This window comes from Amblyraja radiata, chromosome 10 (assembly GCF_010909765.2).
Source record: "Amblyraja radiata isolate CabotCenter1 chromosome 10, sAmbRad1.1.pri, whole genome shotgun sequence".
NCBI classification, from domain to species: domain Eukaryota; kingdom Metazoa; phylum Chordata; class Chondrichthyes; order Rajiformes; family Rajidae; genus Amblyraja; species Amblyraja radiata.
Genome location: NC_045965.1, coordinates 56,898,455 through 56,922,361, shown reverse-complemented (window position 1 = coordinate 56,922,361; position 23,907 = coordinate 56,898,455). Strand labels below are relative to the sequence as shown.

Here is a 23,907-nt window from a genome sequence, read left to right as displayed (position 1 = left end):
GGGGAGTAGAAAAATGGTGGCACATGAGAAGAAAATTGGGGAGGAAGACAATGTTACATATTTAGAAGTGTCCATAAAATGCCACCATCCTCTATGCGAGGTGACGATGGTTAATGACAGGACTTGGCATGCTGAGTTTTTTTCCAAGCATTTTGTCTCTGTGTAAAATGTGCTTAGCAATATCATTTACCTGTCATAAATACTTTTAAGGGTTAAAGTCTGCTCCACTGTTCAAAGTCCTCTTGATTACAGAAGGTCATGTACACTGTAGATTCAAGTATGTAGGTCGTTTGCCTGAAAACTGTTGGTAGACAGGAAAATTACCGGAGAAATGTTTGTGTAATTAGTAGATTTAGTTCTACATTAGCAGAATGAAGAAAACTTGATTTAACCCACAACTCTGTTAATTGTTCATTTAAATGTTTGTTTTTTGCTTTAAAAAACTGGATTAGCTACAATGCCATTTGTATGTCGCGAGTGCTTTTTTTTTTTACGGTGTTCAGTATGTGACTATAACTTATCTAATCTTCCCTTGTGTGGTTTGGTGTACATTTTGTTTGTTTGCCTGTGAAGTATTTTCAAGCTGCTATGTAACAAGGTGCTGTATTTATGCTTGAAGTTCACCTTAAAGACAGTAGAAATAATGAAATGTAGTGAATTCTCTGTCATGACCCGAGGGTTCCCTGTGTCACTTGTACTTTAACCTTTAAGTAGATTTATCTTAGCTGCTCATGGTGGCCTTCAAGATAGATAGATCAAAGAGATGCTCTGTCATTAGAAACACTATCACTATTGTCATAGTAAATGTAACAGCTTGCAGGCAAAGCTAGTAACATTTTGACAGTGGTCAGGCACAAACCTTAGTGTTTGTTTCTCAGCTATGATCAATGTGCTGTCTAATGGCCTTATGAAATAATTTTGTCTATCAAAGAACGAGGTTGCAATTCATGAACTTGGATCTTAGTTGAAAGGAAACCTTTTTATTCATATAGAATGCTAGCTTGAAGAGAAGCCTCTCCAGTGCCCAATTGTGTACACTTTTTTGGAAGTGTATAGTTTCAATAGTCTTTGTATTTTCTGCAAGTTTTAAAGTAACATTTTCAAGTGAAATCCAGTTGAAATTCTAGATTCAGTAATTCTGAGAAATTTATAATGTACCTTGATACATAAAATTTCCAATTTCTAAAATTTCCTGTTGATTTAGTGAAAATAGCACTTGCAACATATCTAAATACTATTGAGCGCTAATTATATTGCAGTGCGTAGGAGCTAGACAAAGTTGTGTTGCAGAATGGATGGGCATATTGAAACTAAGGTGTGGTGTTTTTAGTGTCTTCTATATTGTGAAATGAAGATATTGCAACTTTTTTTAAGTGGCAGTTTTGAAATAGTGAATAACAAGAGGCAGTAGACCAGCGGTGCATTGGTGGTGTGGGAAGTGGGTGTGTGCAGATTTACGTGCGCAACTCAGCTCAGTTTCTGATTTTGTCCACCATTTATGCATTCTCTAGATTTTCTACCTCTAGTCTTCCTTTACTTTTTAATTTCCATTCACACAGAGCGTGGTGGGCATATGGAACGAGCTGCCAGAGGAGGTAGAGGCAGGTACTAAAACAACATTTAAAAGACATTTGGGAAGGGACATGAGTAGGAAGGGTTTAGAGGGATATGGACCAAACGCAGGCAGGTGGGACATTTGTGGATGGGGCATCTTGATCGGCAAGGGCAAGTTGGGCTGAAGGCGTGTTTCCGTGCTGTATGACTGACTCTGTCTGCTTGGTTGTAATCTCTAACTTTTCTCCTGATGCTGATTGGTATTTTTCTCAATGAAAAGGAGCTTGAATATTGCCACGGCATTTCTTGCTTACAAGATGTAAATCCGTGTGGCGTGGTTGAGTTCTGTATGAACACTTGAGTGTCTGCATCAAATCCTCTTGGAGGCAAGAAATGGACAGTTGAGGTGACATGCCATCTATTCTTGTGGCATTCCCAAATTAGTGATATCTTGTGTGTCTACTTTTTAGGAATTACTGTTGGTCTATTCGCAGTTAAGATTTCTTGTAGCAGCAAAGGAAATCTTTTGGATAAATATGCTTCCTTTTTCAGCATTGTTCATAAAATTGAATAAGTACAAGAGTTATTTTGCTATGATGTTGCATTAGATGATTTATCTATCTCAAGGATGGTTTACCAGATAAAACCTTTTTATTCTTTGGTATCTTCATTTACATATAGTAAAATTATTACCATTCTAGTTGTGAAATGATTTGTTTCGGTATTTCAAAAGATGCTTAAAAATATTGCCTGTTTTGCAAATGACTGAAGTAATAAATTATTGAATCATCGCCTCACCCCTCCCCCTCCCCCTCACTTGGCAACTATAGGTTTACTACTGGATGAAAATGTAAAAAAAACTGTAGAAGCTAGAAATCTGAACTGGAAACAGTGTTGGAAATATTCAGCTGGACAGGCAGCATTTGTGGAAATTATTAATATTTCAAATTGAAGATCTTTTGTCAGAATTTGGTTTATTTATTGTTCTACTGAAATTGCTGGACATCTTAGTAAATTTAACACTGGCCAGTATATCGCAGGAGATCCTGAATGACTGGGCAATGTTCAAGGACTCGGCAATGGACTTGAACGAATACGCCACAGTCGTTACAGACTTCATAAAGACATGTGTGGAGGACTGCATCCCTACAAAAACCTTCCGAGTGTTTCCCAATCAGAAACCATGGATGAACTTTGAGAATCAGCACTCTTCTAAAGTCCAGACACAGGGCATTCATGTCCGATGATACAGTGGCCTACATGAAGTCCAGATACGACCTTGGTAAGGCCATCAAAAGGGACTTCTGCTCCAAACTGGAGGATGAGACAGATGTTCGGCAGCTGTGGTGGGGCCTGAATGCAATCACCTCCTACAAGGCGAAACCAGGAGGCAGCTCGAATGTCGGTGAAACATCACTCCCTGACGAGCTCAATGCGTTTTACGCACGCTTTGACAGGGAGAATACTGATGTGCCTTCCCGATCCCCCATTCGCTGTGATGGCATTTCAGTCTCGGTCACAGAGGCCGACGTCATGAAATCCTTCAGAGAGGTGAACCCCCGAAAAGCACCTGGTCCTGATGGTATACCCGGTCGTGTTCTAAAAACCTGTGCGGACCAACTCGCGGGAGTTTTTACGGACACTTTCAACCTCTCACTTCTGAGGTCTAAGGTCCCCACCTGCTTTAAAAGGGCATCAATTATACCGGTGCCCAAGAAGAGTAAGGTGACGTGCCTCAATGACTATCGACCAGTGGCAGTAATGCCGGTGGTGATGAAGTGCTTTGAGAGGCTGGTCATGGAGCAAATCAACTCCTACCTCGACAAAAACCTGGACCCACTGCAGTTCGCTTACCGCCACAACAGATCAACGGTGGATGCGATCTCACTGGCCCTCCACTCCGCACTGGACCACTTGGACAACAAAAACTCATATGTCAGGCTGTTATTCATCGATTACAGCTCGGCATTCAGCACAATCATCCCCTCCAAACTGGTTACCAAACTCGCAGAACTGGGTCTCTGTGCATCCCTCTGCAACTGGATCCTCGACTTCCTCATCCACAGACCACAGTCTGTTCGTATTGGTGGAAATGTGTCAGCCTCGATAACAATCAGCACGGGAGCACCTCAAGGCTGCGTGCTCAGCCCCCTGCTGTACTCACTCTATACCCATGACTGCGTAGCCAACCACAGTGCGAACTCCATCATCAAGTTCGCTGACGACACCACTATTGTGGGGCGTATCACTGATGGGGATGAGTCAGAATATAGAAGGGAGATCGAGCAACTGTCGATATGGTGCCAGCACAATAACCTGGCCCTCAACACCAGCAAAACCAAGGAACTGATTGTGGACTTTGGAAGGAGTAGGAGGGGGACCCACAGCCCCATTTATATCAACGGGTCGATGGTTGAAAGGGTCAAGAACTTCAAATTCCTGGGCGTGCACATCTCTGAAGATCTTTCCTGGTCCGAGAACATTAACGCAATTATCAAAAAAGCTCATCAGCGCCTCTACTTCCTGAGAAGATTACGGAGAGTCGGTTTGTCAAGGAAGACTCTCTCTAACTTCTACAGGTGCACAGTAGAGAGCATGCTGACCGGTTGCATCGTGGCTTGGTTCGGCAATTTGAGCGCCCTGGAGAGGAAAAGACTACAAAAAGTAGTAAACACTGCCCAGTCCATCATCGGCTCTGACCTTCCTTCCATCGAGGGGATTTATCGCAGTCGCTGCCTCAATAAGGCTGGCAGTATCATCAAAGACCCACACCATCCTGACCACACACTCATAACAGAGGTGTTATGGAGGAAGGGAGGTAGGGAGTTACTGAGGGTTTTTTATATTATGTAAAAGAATATGTGTGTTATGATTGTGTTTATAGTTTGTTTGGTTGTTTGTCTTTTGCACAAAAGTCCGTGAGCATTGCCACTTTCATTTCACTGCACATCTCGTATGTGTATGTGACAAATAAACTTGACTTGACTTGACTTGATCTCCCTGCTACCTTCAGGTAGAAGGTACAGGAGCCTGAAGACTGCAACAACCAGGTTCAGGAATAGCTACTTCCCCACAGCCATCAGGCTATTAAACCTGGCTCGGACAAAACTCTGATTATTAATAACCACTTTCTGCTATTTGCACTTTATCAGTTTATTTATTCATGTGTGTATATATTTATATCATGGTATATGGACACATTTATCTGTTTTGTAGTAAATGCCTACTATTTTCTGTGTGCTTAAGCAAAGCAAGAATTACATTGTCCTATACAGGGACACATGACAATAAACTCACTTGAACTTGAACTTGAATATCGGAGATTATTTAAAAAAAACCATTGATGTGCTTTGATGTAACATTATCACGTGATTTCCAGCAGCAAATGGATTTTGAATTTGAGCTGTAGGACCTGTTTCTAGTTGTCTTAACTTGCTGGCAAGAATGGTTAAATTCTTTTAATTCCATTTGCGATAATGCATTTGCTGCATATCTTTACAGATAGAGTAATTTAGATTTGCATATACTGTACAAACAAAATATACCTTAAATTCTGTGTTGGTATAGGGCCAAGGCAAGGTAAACTATAAAGGATGTATGATATTCCAGAAGGTGGCATTTCTCTTTGACTTTGCAACAGGGATATATCTATCTATCTATCTATACATAACTAAAACTTTCATCTTGTTGTTTTTATATTTGCGCAAAAATGGCACAAGATAGCGCTGCGATTTTTCGCCACCTTACCATTCTCCTGTGCTGCAAATGCACCAAGTTTTGTTCCAATCGGTGGTATATATTAAAAGTTATTAAGGTTTAAAAATCTTAAAAAACACGCATGCACAGATTGGTCTCCTCTCCTCTCCTGTCAGTCACCGCCGGGACGGCAACGCTCCTTCCTGCACCACGCCGCACTGATTGGCCACGTTCGCTGCCAGTCGCCAGCGGCGCCTGCCTCTGCCCGGCATAGCCCGGCGCGGCTTCCAGTCACCGTTGCTTCCGTTCGCCGCGGCCTCCGGTCAAGGCAACCTCCGATCAGAGGAGAAGCAACCTCGAGATCCTGGGGAGGTGAGGAGGGAGAGTAGGGGGATTGGGGGGGGGGGGGCAGTGGGGGAGGTGGGGAGGGAGACTGCGGGGATTGAGCGAAAGGAGGGGGTAGGGAGGGGAAGTGGGGGAGGTGAGGAGAGAGGGGAGGAGGGGAAAGGAGGGGGGGTAAGGAGGGGAGAGGTGTTATGGAGGAAGGGAGGTAGGGAGTGACTTAGGGTAGGGGAAGGAGAGGCGAGGGAGGGATTGGGGGGGTAAGAGGAGACGGGAAAGACGAGGGAGGTGGGGGAGGAGGGGGAATGTGGGGAATGGGGAATAGAGGGAGGGGAGGTGAGGAGGGATAGTGGGAGGGGATAGGGGGAGGTGAGGAGTGGGGACTTGGGGATAGAGGGATAGGAGGGGGGTATGCAGGGGAGAGTAGTTATGGAGGGAGGGAGTGACTGAGGGTAGGGGAAAGGAGAGGGAGGATTGGGGAGGAGGAGAGGGAAAAGAAGAGTGAGGGTGAAGAGGAAGGGGAGAGAGTGCTGGGGATGAGGGGAAATGAGCCGCTCCTGCGCAGTTGAGGGCTATGGGTGAGTGGTGGAATGTTGCATTGGGGAACCGGTTGCGTTGGGAGACCAGGCCTCCCGTGTGACAGGGGGTCCCACTTAGTCTAGTGGTTAGTAAGATGCTAAATGCATTTTTTAGAGAAACAGCGTGGAAACAGGTACTTTAGTCCTCTGAGTCTGTGCTAACCAGCAATCCCTGTACACTAGCACTATCCTACACACTAGAGACGATGTACAATTTTTTTTTTTTTTTACCAAAGCCAATTAACCGACAAACCTGTACGTCTTTGTATTGTGGGAGGAAACCCACGTGGTCACAGGGAGAACATACAAACTCAGTACAGACAGTACCCGCAGCCAGGATTGAACCCGGATTTTGGGTGCTGTAAGGCAGCAACTCTACCGCTGAGCACCGTGCCGTTACAACTAGTCCCAATACACCCATCTGATGAATCAATGCTCTTCTATATCGAACAATGTGTGAAAGAAGCATGAAAGCATTGGAATGTCCATCGTCCAGAGTGGCTTGGGATGGCTGCCACTAACAGAGTTGGTGAGTCCTGAAGGGCACAGATGCTACACTGGTCCTTAACAGGTAATGATTGAGCCAACGTGGGATATACCTATTTGACCTCATTCGCCTCTGACAATGTTGGTGCATGAGGGCATTATGTAAAAGTGACCACCTTATCTCATCTTCACACAAAGGAGACTCTGCGTCATGTTGTGTGGCAATATAATTGTGTTAAATGGGACAGTTGTAGAAACTCAAAGTTGGACATACACTAACTATCAAACAGCTTCAGCATTTGCTGAAAGATGCAATATCACAATCTTTCCCCCCTCCCCCGACCCTGACATCAATCTGAAGAAGGGTCTCGACCCGAAACATCGCCTACACATTTTCTCCATAGATGCTGCCTCACCCGCTGAGTTTCTCCACCATTTTTTGTCTACTCTCTATTTTTCCAGCGTCTGCAGTTCCTTCTTAAACAATACCACAATCTGTAACTTTGTGCGCTAGTATATCTATCATGCTGTAATTACTATCAAGCTACGGGATCAACCATAGGACAATGACAAGTGCCAAAGAGTTATCAAGAAGGAACTGCAGATGCTGGAAAATCGAAGGTACACAAAGGCTGGAGAAACTCAGCGGGTCTGAAGAAGGGTTTCGGCCCGAAACATTACCTATTTCCATCGCTCCATAGATGCTGCTGCACCCGCTGAGTTTCTCCAGCATTTTTGTGTGCCAAAGAGTTATGTTGGGAGAAGCTCTCGACTTTGTTAAAAGATCGAAGCTGCAACTCGATACAAATGTAATAGAACTGAGCACCTTTTGTAGCCAACAACCCGGATTGAGACCCCCTGAAAACAGAAAAAGGTTTGGAACTAGACTACATCCAATTTTTTATGTGTAAAGGGCCTGTCCCACTGGGGCGACCTAATTCGCGAGTTTGGAAGAGTGACACGATGTCCTAGGAGGTCATTGTAACTCTCTTCATGCTTGAGAGTAGTCCCCGCGTACTCGAGGCCTCAGCTAGGTCGTGGCATTTTTTTTCAACATGCTGAAAAAGTTGCCGTGGAAAAAATCGATATTTTCTAACTCGTGGGTTTAGTCGAGGTAGGTCGTAGTAGGTCATAAGGTAAAGCTCGTTGAGAAGAAAATGGTAAGCAACCGACCGGTAATGTTAAATGCCCACTAAACTTTATTCAACGTTGTATGGCTTCTTAAAAGTGTCTCCACTCCTTCTTCCCCCCCCCCCCCCCCCCCCCCCCTTCTCACCCCTTCTCTCCCCCCTTCTCCCCCTGCGCTCTCTAAAGGATTTACCGTACTGTGCCAGCCGTCTTTTACTTTCCTGTTCATTGCGGGTGTGAATTTCAGACAGCGCTCCCCCACTGTCCCTGGCCCCCGCCTTTGCGGGGTGTGTGTGTGTGTGTGCGCAGACGGTCGATCCGGCTCGCGGTTTCATCGCTGACGGTCGATCCAGCTCGAGGTTTTTCAGGCAAGTGCCCTCGAGCATGAAGGTCAAAGACAGTCGCTGAAAAGTCACGTCAGTGGGACAGGCCCTTAAGAAGGAACTGCACATGCTGGTTTAAACCAAAGATAGACACAAAAAGCTGAATTAACTCAACGGGACGGGCAGTATCTTTGGAGAGAAAGAATGGGTGACGTTTCGGGTCGAGACCCTTCAGACTGGTTAGGGATAAGGGAAACGAGAGAATGAGACAGTGATGTGGAGAGATAAAGAACAATGAATGAAAGATATGCAAAAAAGTAACGATGATAAAGGAAACGGGCCATTGTTAACGGTTTGTAGAGTGAAAATAAGAAAATGTTATAACTGAAGTTCCAGTTTGTCCTGACTTTTTTTCAGTTTCAGTTTGTTCCTTTTTTTGTATGCTCCGCACGTCCACCTGTTGTTCACAACAAATAAACTTGATAAATACGGCAGGTAATCCGCAGTGTCATCTGGGAATAATGCCATTTAAATTACCAAGAGATTAACCTTCTGTTGCATTGACAGGATTTTGTTTTTAGATTAGATTAGATTAGATTCCTTTATTGTCATTCAGACCTTTCGGTCTGAACGAAATTATGTTGCCTGCAGTCATACACAGAACCAATAAAAACAAAACATACAATAAACACAAAATAACATCCACCACAGTGAGTTCACCAAGCACATCCTCACTGTGATGGAGGCAAAGTCTTAGTCTCCGTCTCTTCCCTCCTTGTTCTCCCTCTGCGCTGAGGCGATCGATCCAGGCCGGAGATGCCGCCCTCCAGTACAGCGGACCTCCGTGGTGATGTCGCCACCACCGAAAGCCGGAACGCCGTCTCCGCTCCGAGACGGCCCGCCACAGCATCAGCTCCAGGCAGCCGCCCCAGCTCCAGGCCGCCGCCCCAGCTCCGGGTCCCGCAGTCTCCGCTCCAGGCCACCGCCCCAGCTCCGGGTCCCGCAGTCTCTGCTCCGGGCCGCTGCCCTAGCTCCGGGTCCCGCAGTCTCCGCTCTGGGCTGCTGCCCCAGCTCCGGGTCCCGCAGTCTCCGCTCCGGGCCGCTTCCCCAGCTCCGGGTCCCGCAGTCTCAGCTCCGAGCCCCGCTGCATCAGCTCCAGGCCGCCGCCGAAAGCCAGAACGCCGCTCCAGCAAGACGGGCCACCGCTGCTTCAGCCCCGAAGACGGCCAGCCTCTCGTTGGTTAGCCCTGGCTGGCTCTGCCTCCGGAACCTCGGGGTCGGTCGCAGGCTGGAGGCCGCCAGCTCCGCCATTAGGCCTCAGCGCAGACGGAGGCAGAGAAGGGGGATACGACATGAAAAAGTCGCATTCCCCCGAAGGAAGAGACAGAGAACATGTTTCACCCCTCCCCTAACACAACCCAACAAACTAAAACTTAACCAAAACAAGACAAAAAAAACAACAGAAAAAATTAAGACAAACGGACTGCAGGCGAGCCGCAGCTGTTAACAGCGCCGCCACTTCTGGAATTGACTGGACTGTGTGCTGTTTACTTTTACCAGTATTATCATGGACAGATGCATCCTACACAGTACAGTAGATGAGAATGTGATCAATATCTTTATCCTCTGCATTAGTTCAGTTTCTACCTGCAGAAACCCCACTCTGGCAGTGCTTTTCTTTGTGTCTTTATCAGCACAGTTACTGATCTGCTTTGCCAAGCCACACTCGGTCATCTGCATGAAGATCACACCCAGTGTATATTCTCTGATTTAGCTGCCTTCAGTGCCAAATTGTATTTGCATTGTATTTGAAAGGTGCTGAACTTGTGCAGGAACATTTTATGGTAGTCATACTGTTGAACCTTACTTGCGAGTCAAGAAACTGTGTTGATGTGGCAGCCATTCACGCAGAACAATTGCACATTCTTTTATGATGACCAGCTCCTACATAATTATGTTTTGCAGAAATTAATACCATTCACGCGTCTTTTTGCTTTTCATATCCTCGGGACACCCATCTGGTGTTCACTGCACACAAATTCAATTTGAACCAAAGGCTCGATAAATATGGCAGCCAATCTGCAAGGTTGGTGGTGGATGATGTCATTTAAATTGCCTGGAGAATTACTTGCTTTGTCTAACCAGTGGCATAGAATCTTTCTATCAATCTGAATGTGAAATAGGACTTTGATTGGCATCGTCTATCAAGATCGCACTTCCTCAATATTGAAGGGATTGTGATCAATTCTGAAATGAGGCTTGAATTTTCTTCTTTTACATTTGGAGAGAATATTTCAGCCAAAGTAAATGCTTGAGGGAACAAACACAATTTGAAATTGAAGCTTATTTCTGGCTCAATTCTTCTGCTTTATTTTGGTGTTGAACCTATGGATGATTTTACCTTTTGTTCAGTAATACTTGATTCATCTGCTCTTACTGCTCAGCATTGGAGACTGACCATGAAGAGCATAGAAGCGGGAAAGGTGCAGGGGGAAAAATGTCATCGTGCTTTCTGTTATTTGAAAATTGTGTGATTTTTCACTGTTCTGTAGATAGGTAAAGTGCTTCTATGGTCAGCATTCTTCTGTCAGAACTTACTGGATTCAATATCTCGAAAGTGTTATTGAGTCAAAGATTCATTTAGCATGGAAACAAGTATTTTAGCTTAACTCGTCTAAGATGGGGGGGGGGGGGGGGGGGGGGGGGGAATAAGTTGTCCCTCGTAGCCCTTTTAAATCTTTTGCCTTTCATCTTAAACCTATGCCCTTTTGTTTTAGAACCCCTATCCTGAGAAAAGGCTTGTGACTATCCATCATATCCATGCCCTCATGATTTTCCAGACTTCTGTAAGGTCACCACTCGCCCTCCTGTGCCCCGGGGAAAAAAATTACAGCCTCTATAATTCAGCTCTCCAGTTCTGGTAACACGATTGTGAATCTTTTCTGTACCCTTTCCTGTCTAAATACAGCCTTCTTATAGCTGTGCAACCAGAATTGTATATAGTACTCAGCAACAAATATTATAGTTGCACCACGATTTCTAACTCCCTGTACTCTGTGCCCTGCCCGTTGAATGCAAACAAGCCAAATGCCTTTTTCACCACCCTGTTTACCTGTGTTGTCACTTTCAGAGAACTATGTACCTTGCTCTGTTCCACAACACGCTCTCGAGCCGTGTGATTTTACTGTGCAAGTCCTGCCCTTGTTTAATTTGCGAAAATACAGCCCCTCAGTTTAAAATAAAATCCAGCTTTGAACTTTAAATCTAAGGAATATGTATTCATTTTTATAACAGCATTTTGAATAAATCAATATTTTTAATAGTTAGGTTTATGCCATGATGTACCTAGTGTGCTGTATGTTAAGTGTATTGAATTTCCCTTCTAGTAAAATGAATTATACTTTGTATGGTGATTACCATCAGCTTTTCACTTTTTCGTGGCGCACATGGCAATAATAAACCAAAGACATACATAAAAAGCTGGAGTAACTCAGCAGGTCAGGAGAAAATATGGAGAAAAGGAATAGGTGATGTTTCGGGTTGAGACCCTTCTTCAGAGAGAGAGTCAGTGGAAAGGGGAACGAGACATAATGTGCTTAGGAGAAATTAATGGAAGATATGCAAAAAGCAGTGATAATCAAGGAAATGTGGGGAACACAAAAGGCCACTGTTGGCTGTGGGATAGGTGATAGTGAGTCCGAGATAAAACATGGTCGTAGAGCTGAAGAACAGGAGGAATCAGAGGGGTTGCAGTTAGAGAGACTGTTGCAGAACTCTCGTCAGAGAGAGGAGGAAAACTTCTTCAATGTGGGCATACCATGAGGAGATTTATAATACCTTTTTCAATAGACAATAGGTGCAGGAGTAGGCCATTCGGCCCTTCGAGCCAGCACCACCATTCAATGCGGTCATGGCTGATCATCCTTTCACCTTTATCCAACCATCACTTGTCAAGCTTTGTCCTGGGCCCACCTCTCTTCCAGCTTTCTCTCCTCCCCACTATCTGAAGATGGGTCTCGACCCAAATCCATACCTATCCATAATTCTCCAAAAATGTCGCTGTTGCGCCAGCACTTTTGTCTTTTTTTTGTAAACCAGCATCTACAATACTTTTGGACAGGTTGGAAAAATGGGTGGGGCTCTCAGGCACAGTCTTAAGTTGGTTCAGGTCATATCTACAAGATAGGAACTATTTTGTTTCCATTGGCGACTTTGTATCAGAACCAACCAACGTGACGTGTGGAGTCCCGCAAGGTTCGATCTTAGGGCCCTCTTTATTCAACATCTACATGCTCCCACTAGGGCAAATCATGCGAAATAATAATATTGACCACCACTGCTATGCCGATGACACTCAAATCTATGTAGCGCTATCACCAAATGACTATCGCCCCATAGATCTGTTGTGCCAGTGCATTGAGCAAGTCAAAGACTGGATGTGCCAAAATGTTCTCCAACTAAATAAGGACAAAACGGAGATAATTGTTTTTGGTGCTAAAAAAGAAAGGCTTAAAGTAACCCAACACCTTCACTCTCTGTCCCTGAAAACTACAAACAAAGCCAGAAATCTTGGGGTCATTATGGATTCAGATTTAAATTTCGACAGTCACATCAAATCAGTAACAAAAACGGCCTACTATCACCTCAAAAACGTAGCAAGATTAAGAGGACTCGTGTCAGCTCAAGACTTAGAAAAACTTGTACATGCCTTTATTACTAGTAGGCTAGATTATTGTAACGGTCTCCTTGCAGGTCTTCCGAAAAAAACTGTCAGGCAGCTACAGCTTGTTCAGAACGCTGTTGCTAGAGTTCTAACAAAGACCAAAAGATTTGAACACATTACACCAATTCTTAAATCCTTACATTGGCTCCCTGTATGTCAGAGAATTGATTTTAAAATCCTGCTGCTCACCTTTAAATCACTACATGGTTTAGGACCAAAGTATATCACTGACATGCTTCCACTATATAAGCCTTCTAGACCGCTAAGATCTTCTGAAACCAATCTGTTAGTGATTCCCAGAGTAAATACAAAACATGGGAAAGCAGGATTTAGTTACTATGCAACAAATAGCTGGAATAAACTTCCTGGAGATTTAAGACTTGCCTCACCTTTGACCACTTTTAAAACAAGACTGAAAACTTTTATGTTTATTTTAGCTTTCAGCTAAATCTTAACTACATTGCACTTTTAACTTTTGCACTTTTTATAATGCATTTTTAATTTTGCTTTTCTTTTCTTTTAGTTCTATTTTATTTCATTTTATTGTATGACATGTTTTTATGTGAAGCACTTTGAGTCTGCCTCGTGTATGAAATGTACTATATAAATAAAGTTGCCTTGCCTTGCCTACAATAAACCAATGCCAACTATTAAATCACACCCACAAAGACTCAATAGAGCATGTGGTATTTTATGATGACATTTTTCACTACAAAAGCTTTGGTTGAGAGAGAATGCATAAAATATTAAATTTCCAACTCCAAACAGGTTTGTCTCGTGTTGTTGGAAAATATTGCTAATAATATGCTCGGATGAATTGAATTATTGCCTTTTATCCCTGTGATATTTGCCTTTCCAATTCTTACTGTTTAGCAGCAGTTCACTTGCATCCCTGTAAGTCTCTTACAACATCACACCATGATTTATTTAGCAACTTCAAAACGTTTGAAGTTTTATAACAATTTTTTAATAATAAAAGAATACCAGAGCCCATTGAACTTCTTGCTTATTGTCATTCTCTGTAAGCTTACAGAAGAGTGTTTATTTTCTAACTTCATAGCTTATTGTCATTCTCTGTAAGCTTACAGAAGAGTGTTTATTTTCTAAGTTCATACAAGTCCCGATTGTTTATCTGGTGGATATATTACAAACATGCAGGAATATCTTTGAACATTGTTGCGTTTTTCTTTTCTTCCCATTGATTTTTGTTCGTGTGAAACATTACGGTCACTTTCTATCAGAGCTGACACTCATGAAAGTAGAACACCTGATTAAATCTTTTTGGAACCGACACTAGGCCTGGTAGCATCTCTGCTGGTGTGCATTGATAATTTATGACCACTGAACAAACAAAAGGGAGGCTTTACCCTTGACATTTTCAATTACATGACATTTAGATAAGAAATTAAAATTTACTCTAAAAACGCCCACCATAGATAACCTTGACCTTAAAACAAAAAAGTTAATGAATAGATACAAATACTTTTGTTAGGTAAGAATGACTAGAAGTGTCCGTGCACAGAATTTGTCGGCTTTGCTCGGGAGCTCACCCGTTTGAATTTGTCATGGTCCAGCTCGCATGTGGGAGCAAATAACAAGGAGAAGGCAGAACTATTGGAATTAGTAAAAGTAAGCTTGCACTTTCAGAGTGCCTCTTTTTTGGTTATTTTACATTAAAAGTGTCTAAATCAATCTGTAAACATCTGTCGTCTTGTGTATAGTTCCTCATTTGGGTGCAGCTATTTCTTCTTTCCTGCAATTTGTATTGACTGAAACCTGTTATGATGAGCAAAATAGTAATATGGGGAATTATGTTCCATAGTCTCTCCCCATTTGTTGGTTTAATCTTAAAAGCAATTTGAATATGTAAGTGGGATAAATATTTTTTTCAGGGTTTGATTTTTGCGTAGCTTATATTGGTATGATCTTTTGAACTTGCAGGGTATCCTTGTCTCGTATCCATTGCACTTTTTTAATGGTTAGTCCACTTGAGTTTCTATTCCGTGGTACCATGAACTTAGCACTTGTCTTTTATTACGGTAAAGCTCTCTTTAAGCCGGCACACTCAGGACTTTGGTGGTGAACTAGCACATTTTCTGGACTTTTGGATGTTATTCTGTTACTGCTCCATCACATATTTAATTTGCTTGAATAAATGTTCGAGTGAACCCAGTAAGTTTACAGAGAGCACACCCAACAGAACCAAGCAAGTTTAAAGAGAGTATAGGAACCAGGGCTCTAGCAAACATCATCTCGTGAGCCAGATGCCAAAACCATCTGGATTTCTGAACTATTGTATAAATAGGATAATGAAGCACTGAATGGTCTACTAATAGAAGCATGTTTGAACGGTTTGCAGTTTTGTGTGAATACATGGAAATTGGGTAGCGCTAGTCAAAATGACCTCCTCTACAGAACATTCTGTCTACCAAGGTACACAAAAATGCTGGAGAAATTCAGCGGGTGCAGCAGCATCTATGGAGCAAAGGAAATAGGCAACGTTTCGGTCCGAAACGTTGCCTATTTCCTTCGCTGCATAGATGTTGCTGCACCCGCTGAGTTTCTCCAGCATTTTTGTGTACCTTCGATTTTCCAGCATCTGCAGTTCCTTCTTAAACATTCTGTCTACCAATCTTGTTTCACAATAGAGGAATATGGTTGTTGACTAATGTTTACTGTAATGAGTCATCAATTATGCAGACTTCTACCCTTTTAAGATGCCAGTTAGCAATCATCCCCAAAACCTACTCCATTACAAAGCAGGAAATACTCCACTATAAAGATTTGCAGAGAAAATCACATGATCTTTCCAAGCATGCCACACTTATGGATCAAATTACTAGTTCAGCAGATGCCAAAGTGTTTTTAAAAGGAATCTATCAAATTCCTATTGAATTGCATATTGGGAGAAGAAATTATCTCTTGACGAGTTTGACTTGATTGTATTTCTTTGTAATGTAACCTGATCTGATGGGATAGCATGCAACCCTAAGCGTTTCACCGTACCTCGGTACATATGATAATAATAAACCTAAAATCAAACTGGTGCCACTCAACCACATTCATGATACATTTCTCCTTTTTATAGGTTGTTGGATCAATCTACCTTCTTAAAGGCAAAAGCTGAACTAATTTTATTGTTTTTCAGCTGCTGACAGAGCAGTGAGTATGTGATCCGGCTCAGTAATAGAGGAATAGGTTCCAGATAAAATAGTTGTGGTCATGGACTGAGGAAAGCTTGTGGTTTCCCCTGGTCCACAGCTGTTTGACATTGTGCCACCATACTCTTAAATGGAGGTACTTAATTGTACAACTACTTAATTGGCAATGGAGTTAGCAGCCTGGCAGGAAGAATATATACATTTTCTGGAAGATAAGAGTTGAAATTGAGTTAAAATTGCTTCTCCGGGAAGCTAATCTTAAATAAGTATAAATGTTGGCCAGTATAGCTGTGGACAGGGCTGACAAGCATCTGTGCCTACCAATCATATGCATAGAATTCTACCCATTATGATGGCATTATTTGTTGCAGCATTTTTCCTCTCTCCTCTCTATGCTAATACATTTCTGCTATAATGCATATTTCCATTGTGCAAAGTGGGTATAACGCATTTGAAGCGTTAGGGTACTACTTGTATTATTGGGGCTGAATGATAATGAAATGATTTCGATTAGGAACTATAAAGCCACTTCAAACCATAACGCACCATGCGTTGACACCTCATTGAAGTTGGTTGTATAACCAAAAGAGCTGTGAAAAAACAACTTTAACTGCTGCGATGAAGAAGGAATGATACCAGTGAGCCATAAAACATAAAGTTTAGACATGCGAGGACTGGAGAAAAGTGTTATTCAGTGACGAAAGACAATTTTCTGAATCTGGGCCAATGTAGCCAACATTTTTATTTCAGTTGGAGAGGCGGTGAGACAATTCCACATCGCCCATTTAGTCAAACATCCTGAAAAGATGATGTTCTGGGGTTGTTTCAGCTGCTACGGTGGTGCAGCCAGTTGTCAGAATGATGAAAATGCTACAATATATCGATGTAATGCAGAGACGATTGGAGATGGCGAAGCCTTTTCCAGATGGATCTGGGATATTCCAGGAAGACCTTGCACTGCTCCACACATCAAAAATGGTGACCTAATTTTTCCAACAGATGGGGTTATGTGTCCTGGACTGGCCTGGTAACTTGCCTGATCTGAATTTGACTGAGAATTTGTAAACAATTGATAAGGAGAGACTGAAAAGTAAGGACTGGACCATGAGACAGAAACTCATTGAGACCGTAATTCAGCTGTGGTATCGAGATGGAAAAATCCTCAGAAAATTATAATGAATAAAAGGTAGCCCTGTGACCTGTATATTGACGTTATATCCAGTGTATGCTTGCTTCCACTAATTTGCACAAAGGTGGATGTAGAAACAGAAACATAGAAAATAGGTGCAGGAGTAGGCCATTTGGCCCTTCGAGGAGTAGGCCATTTGGCTATTCAATATGATCATGGCTGATCATCCAACTCAGTATCCCGTACCTGCCTTCTCTCCATACCCCCTGATCCCTTTAGCCACAAGGGCCACATCTAACTCCCTCTTAAATATAGCCAATGAATTGGCCTCAATTACCTTCTGTGGCAGAGAGTTCCAGAGATTCACCACTCTCTGTGTGTGTGAAAAAATGAACGACTCCGCCGGGACTCGAACCCGGAACCTTTGAATGCCTTCAGCCCACTAGAAGTCCAATGCGCTATCCATTGCGCCACGGAGCCACCTTGTAGCTTTGAACCTGATATGATTCCCAAGCATATTGAGTGAGGAGACGAGAGGCTGCTTCTAGTTGGCAGTCTTTCAGTATTGGTCCCATTACAGCACTCCTTGAGACTGGTTAGGAAGCACACATTAAAATTCCAGATGAAACCTCTTGGGATCTTCATATTGGAACTTAATAATTATGGGTAAAAGTTCAATTATACTTAAAAGAGGGTGACCTCTATTGTATCTCAAATATTTAATTTATAGCAGCTATTAATGAAATAAGTAACTGTTTTTATTTGAGGCCTTATGGCTTATGACTGCAGGTTATGTGATACTGCTCTGGCTCCAACTGTGATCAGGTATCAATTTTTTGAAATTGTATATGCTGGTGTTGAATTTAGTTTACTGCCACAGCAATCCAAACATAGTTATCCATGATAAAACAGCCAGAGCTTTATTAAGATTGATCTGTACATGCTTGTCTTGGATTGGACTCTTTGCCCCATGCTGCTCTTTTTGCTCATCTATTCTAACCTCATTTGCTCGCAATAAGACCTCGTCTTTCAATGCCTTGCCTGTTTAATCAGTAGATTTATGATTTCACCATCCTCTGGCTATGTATGTTCCATCTATCAACTCTGTTTTTTTTTTTAAACTTTCCCCTTTAAATCATTAGATCTTTAAAACTTTCCCTTTAGATCCCATTTAAAACTTTCTCTCGCCTTAAATTTGTCCTTTTTGTTTTCGATATATTGACTATGAGAAAAAAGATTCTGATAGTTTACCGTATATAATAATACATTTTATTTATAGTGCGCCTTTCAGGACTCTCAAGGACACCTTACAATCAAAACAAACATGACACCTTACAATTAAACAAGCATGAAACAAAAACAACATATACAGCAACAATACACAATTCGGAGAGATATTTCCCCATGGGCTCGGAGGAGCAGTAAAATGCTGATTTTAAAATCTTACCTGTTTCGCCGTTGTGAAACAAAGATGGCGATAAAAATTCTGGAAAGGCACCAACTGCGCAGGCGCGGCTGAGGACTCGTCGGGTGCGTAAACACACGCACGGGAACTCTTCGCCCAACTGCGCGGGTGGGGACGCTGTTTTAAGTTTTTTTTTTTTTAAACATTAAGAACTTTTTAAAATGTACCATTGATCTGAACAAAACCCGTTTCATTTACAGCACAGGACAACAGTGAGCAAGGTGGGGCAAAAATTGTAACGCTATCATTACATTTTTTGCGCGAATAGAGATACAAACAGGCAAACAAACAAGATGAGAGTTTTAGTAACATATAATAATAATAATAATAATATAATAATAATAATAGAGAGAGATGGATAGATAGATGCCCACAATTTGAGAGTCAAGAGTGTTTAATTGTCATATTACCAGTTAAGAAAAATTCTTACTTGCTGTAGCTTTACAAACACATTAATTTAATAACACACAACTGTACAATAATCAATAATAGAATTATACAAAAGTAATTTAGATCAAGGAGCTAAACGAGGGTGATGAGGTATGACATAATGGGAACTTTTTTTCTGGATGTTGTTCAAGACTGGAGATAGATGACGTGCAAATAAACCACGCTGATAAGCTCTATATAAATGGAATAACCTTTTTTCTGCAACCCTGAGGTGGAAGTCATAAGTGCCCGTTTGGTGCTCATTCATGCTGCAATCTCCCAGACAATATTGAGTGATTTGTCTTTTGCTAAGCTTGCAGTGATATGTCAACTCTCTGTTGTGCAAGGTAAAGACAAGGAATGTCCCTTCAGCATTTTTTTTCTGGCTGAGATTATGTCTTTACTTATGGCTGCAGGAAAATTGAGGATGTCTTGTCTGGCATTACAAACCCTTTGGGAAATGTAGCATAAATAAATTAGTCAATTAAAATAAATTAGTTGGAAGGAAGGAATATTTTTCTTGAAACCGATTTTTAAATACTGAATGTACCTTATAGGCAATATGTAGTTGCAGCTTGGGTAGTTTGCAGAATGGCAAAAAATTGTAGACTGTAACCACTTGATGGGATACAACGTCATTACAGATGGACTCTGTTTAGTGTTGCACCTTTCTGCACAAATTAATGGGAAGGATCTTTATGAAATGGTTGCTGATCCTTAGAATAAGTTTTGAATGATAAAAGCAATTTAAAATAAAAACTAAACCTAACACACGTTGTAATTTAAAATTAAAAATCTGGTATTTTGAAATAACAGGAAATGCTGTGAAAACTCAGGAGGTTATGTTTCTCTTTTCACAGTGCTGTGATAAATCTTAAGCATTTTATTTGTGTAATATAACTTATTTCTTGTCCCTTTTCTGTGGAATTTGAAAGTAAAAGTTTCTCGATTATGAGCCATATGTTCAATCTGGATTTGAAATTGGACCAAATCTCAGAATTTCAAGTGTTCAACCTGTTAAGACAAAGACATTAAATTCTGTCATCTTCCACTGCAGTACCACTAATGTGACAATTTGGTTTAGTTTTTAGTTTAGAGATACAATGCGGAAACAGGCCCTTCGGTCCACCAAATCCGCGCCGACCAGCAATCCCTGCAAACTAACACCATCCCATACACTAGGGACAATTTGCATTTATACCAAGCCAATTAACCTACAAACCTGTATGTCCCTGATGTGTGGATGGATGTCGGAGATCCCAGAGACAACCCACTCGGGTCACGGGGAGAATGCACAAATTCCCTACAGACAGCACCTGTAGTCAGGAGCTGAAATAATGATGCTTCCAGGCATAACGTGAGTATATCTCCAAATTGGAAGCCTCGATTTATCAGAAAATTAAAGCTGCTTGTGGTAATTTTTGATTTATTGAATAATCCTGTTGACATTGCTGTTCAATTGTTCTACAAAATCAGTTTGTAAGATGTGCCATTTCTGCCAGCTGTAGATTTTCTTAATTTAAAGCTTCATCTTGTATACTGAAGTGACTACTACTTTGCAGGTGCATTGGTTATAAGCATAGCAGATTTATTTTAAAAATCGCATCCAGTACAAAGAAGCAATACTTAACAAAGATAAACTCTATCTGTTCCATGGAACCTTTGAAGCTCGTTCTCTGGATGGTCTCACTTTTTGCATGCTCGCTCGCTCCCACTTTTTTTTTTACCTCTTTGATCTTGCATGACCAAGTCTTCAAGCTATGTTATCCTTTTATTTAACGGTATATATTTAGTTTTATTCATTCTTCCTTTCGCTGGCAGAGTACCCGTAACCTGAGGCATCATTGCTTAATCAAACACATAGTTTTCCACAGTTGTACTTGCTTCTTTTATAATGCCTCTAATTAATTAACTCTTAATTCATGTGTTTTGGGGTACTATCCTCCGTTAGCTTATTAGTACTAATTAATTTCCTGTTTTCAGCTAGACAAATTTATACTCAATAACCTTAATCCAGCATATTCTTCTATCTTCATGGTCTGCAAGTTTTAAGTACAATCTCATTTCAATGATTGCTAAATCATTTTTGACATAATTTACCATCATATTTTGCTGATTGGCCTCACCATGGGTCAATGGTAGAATGCAGGGCAATGGTGGAGGTCTTTTGGCAGGCCTGCTACCCGTGAAGTCATCAAGGATCAGTGCTGGGACTTTTTTGTGAAGTATATAATTAATTTGGTCAAAAATGTATGGAAGCTATTTAATATGTTTGCATACACCATAAAAAAAATTGTGGAGTTGTGGAAGAAGGTGTCAAAGGATACAGCAGGACATAGGTCAGTGGAGATATGGGCAGAGAAATGTCAGATGCAGTTTAATTCGGACAAATCTGAGGTGTTAATAAATAATAACTAAAATAAAATAAATTTGCAATATTTTACAAATGCTTTCGGGGAAAAAATCAAGTCTTTTAGTTATTATTTAAGAAGGTTTGGTCTTGGATTATGCTGTGATTGCAAAAAGTTGTAAACACTGCCCAGTCCATCACAGGTGCTGACTTCCCCACCGTCAAAGGGATCTCCAAGAGTTGCTGCCTCAAACAGGCAGCCAGCATCATCAGAGACCCACACTGGGCCACACTCTCATTTCATCCTGCCATCGAGAAGAAGATATAGGAGCCTGAAAACTGTAACATCCAGGTTCAGAAGCAGCTTCTCCCCTACAGCCATCAGGCTGGCTATTCAACACTACCACTTCAAAATAAGCTACAAATTACATAGAATTGGGCGGCATTGCTCTGGTGTTTGCACTATTATTGTTTGTTTATTTGTTTGTTTAATTTATATAGACAAACATGGGATTCCTGGGATGTCAGGACTTTCATATGAAGAAAGACTGGATAGACTCGGCTTGTACTCGCTAGAATTTAGAAGATTGAGGGGGGATCTTATAGAAACTTACAAAATTCTTAAGGGGTTGGACAGGCTAGATGCAGGAAGATTGTTCCCGATGTTGGGGAAGTCCAGAACAAGGGGTCAGTGTAAGGATAAAGGGGAAATCTTTTAGGACTGAGATGAGAAAAACATTTTTTACACAGAGAGTGGTGAATCTCTGGAATTCTCTGCGACAGAATGTAGTTGAGGCCGGTTCATTGGCTATATTTAAGAGGGTTAGATGTGGCCCTTGTGGCTAAAGGGATCAGGGGGTATGGAGAGAAAGCAGGTACAGGATACTGAGTTGGATGATCAGCCATGATCATATTGAATGGTGGTGCAGGCTCGAAGGGCCAAATGGCCTACTCCACCTGTTTTCTATGTTTCTATGCTGAACTTGTTGTTCATTTTGAATTTTACAGAGTACTATGTTTACATATCTGTTGTGCTGCTGAAATAATTTATTTGTTACATTTCGGGATGTATGACAATATTACACCTTGGACTCTTTATGTATTTTAAAGTGTTTTTTAAAGTGGTGCTAGAATAAACTGATGCTAGAATAATCCACTCTGTCATAGGAGAAAGATGAGATGTGCAAAAGCACATCTGAAAAGTTACTCATCCTTTGGGTGCTTCTTTCCACACTCTGGACATCCAAAATTGCTGTCTGCCATTTATGAAAAGAGTATTTGCACAGGGAAATGTAACTGAATCTGCAGTGTTGGAAAATACCTCTTGTTAAATAATTCAAGTGCAGTTGATATTGATAAGGAAATCTTTTAGTGTCTTGCCGCTAGTTAATCGAAATGCATTAGTTGCACTATAATAAAATGCTGCTTAAGCATGGGTGCAATATTTCTTGATTTAAGCTAGATAGTTAGGAATTGTCTTCATTCATCTGACTGAGCAAGATTTAAACAATGGTTCACATGGATCCCTTTTTTTTTTGCAGATTCCTTCAGTTGGAAGAAAGGGATATTTTTTCAGTGATCAGTCTAGGTGTTGGGTGAATTATTGGAAAGGTCGCATAGCATGGATTAGTTAAGAATGGGGCTCAGTATTATTTACTTTAATATTCATGGCATATATTGGTATTTTAGACTGGATGTAGAGGTTCATTTAAGAAATTTGCAGAGGTAATTTGGCCAAATGGATGACAATGAGGAGGAAAGTCATGGACTGCAGGAAGATAGATATAAACGGGCGGGTCAGATAAGAAGAAAGTAGCAAGCTGGATTTGCTTTAGAGAAAAGTGTAGTTTATCATCATCAAATGTACCACCTCATGAGAATATACCATCGAGGCAGGAAGTATAGAATAACACAAACGTACACAGCTCTCTGGCACTAACAAGGCAAAACTATAAAAGCCCTGTCCCACAGTACGAGTTCATTCCAAGAGCTCTACCGAGTTTAAAAAAAAAATCAAACTCGTGGTAAGCACGGAGAATGAACGTAGCGGGTACGTCTGAGCTCGGGGACGTCTATTAGCGGCTCGTAACGCTAACGGCAGGTACTCGGGAAGACTCGCTAACGGCAGGTAAGCACGGGAAGACTCGTGAAGATTTTTTAACCTGTTGAAAAATGTCCACGAGAGCCCCGAGTACCGACGAGCGGCCATTACCATAAATCTCCGAGTTTGAATCAGGGCAAACTCAGGAGAGCTCTTGGAATGAACTCGTACCGTGAGACAGGGCTATAAGGCAGTTAAAACGGCACAGCAATTTTTGTCCTTTATTGACTACGGTAAGGAAAGGAGGTTGTATAAGAACAATATTAATCATCTATTAAGTCATAGCAAAAGTTGGATTCTTGTCATTACATAAAGGATCAGTGGTGATGCAGAGGAGATGTACAAGGATATTGCCGCAACTAAAATTTTATCCATGATATCAAATCAGAGAGTATGGAGTTGAGACAAAGCTGAGAGGAGAGAAAGCTGAGTTGGATGAAAT

At 41.6% G+C, this 23,907-nt stretch overlaps 1 protein-coding gene and 1 non-coding gene across 6 annotated transcripts in view; one reads left to right on the top strand and one right to left on the bottom strand.

The window, feature by feature from the left end:
* Positions 1-23,907, top strand: part of fnbp1l (formin binding protein 1 like) — a 110,006-nt gene that overhangs the window by 20,997 nt on the left and 65,102 nt on the right. The window lies entirely within an intron of this gene.
* trnar-ucu lies at positions 17,515-17,600 on the bottom strand. Its single transcript is given in 2 exon segments — positions 17,515-17,550; positions 17,564-17,600. It is a non-coding gene; the product is annotated as a tRNA-Arg (tRNA).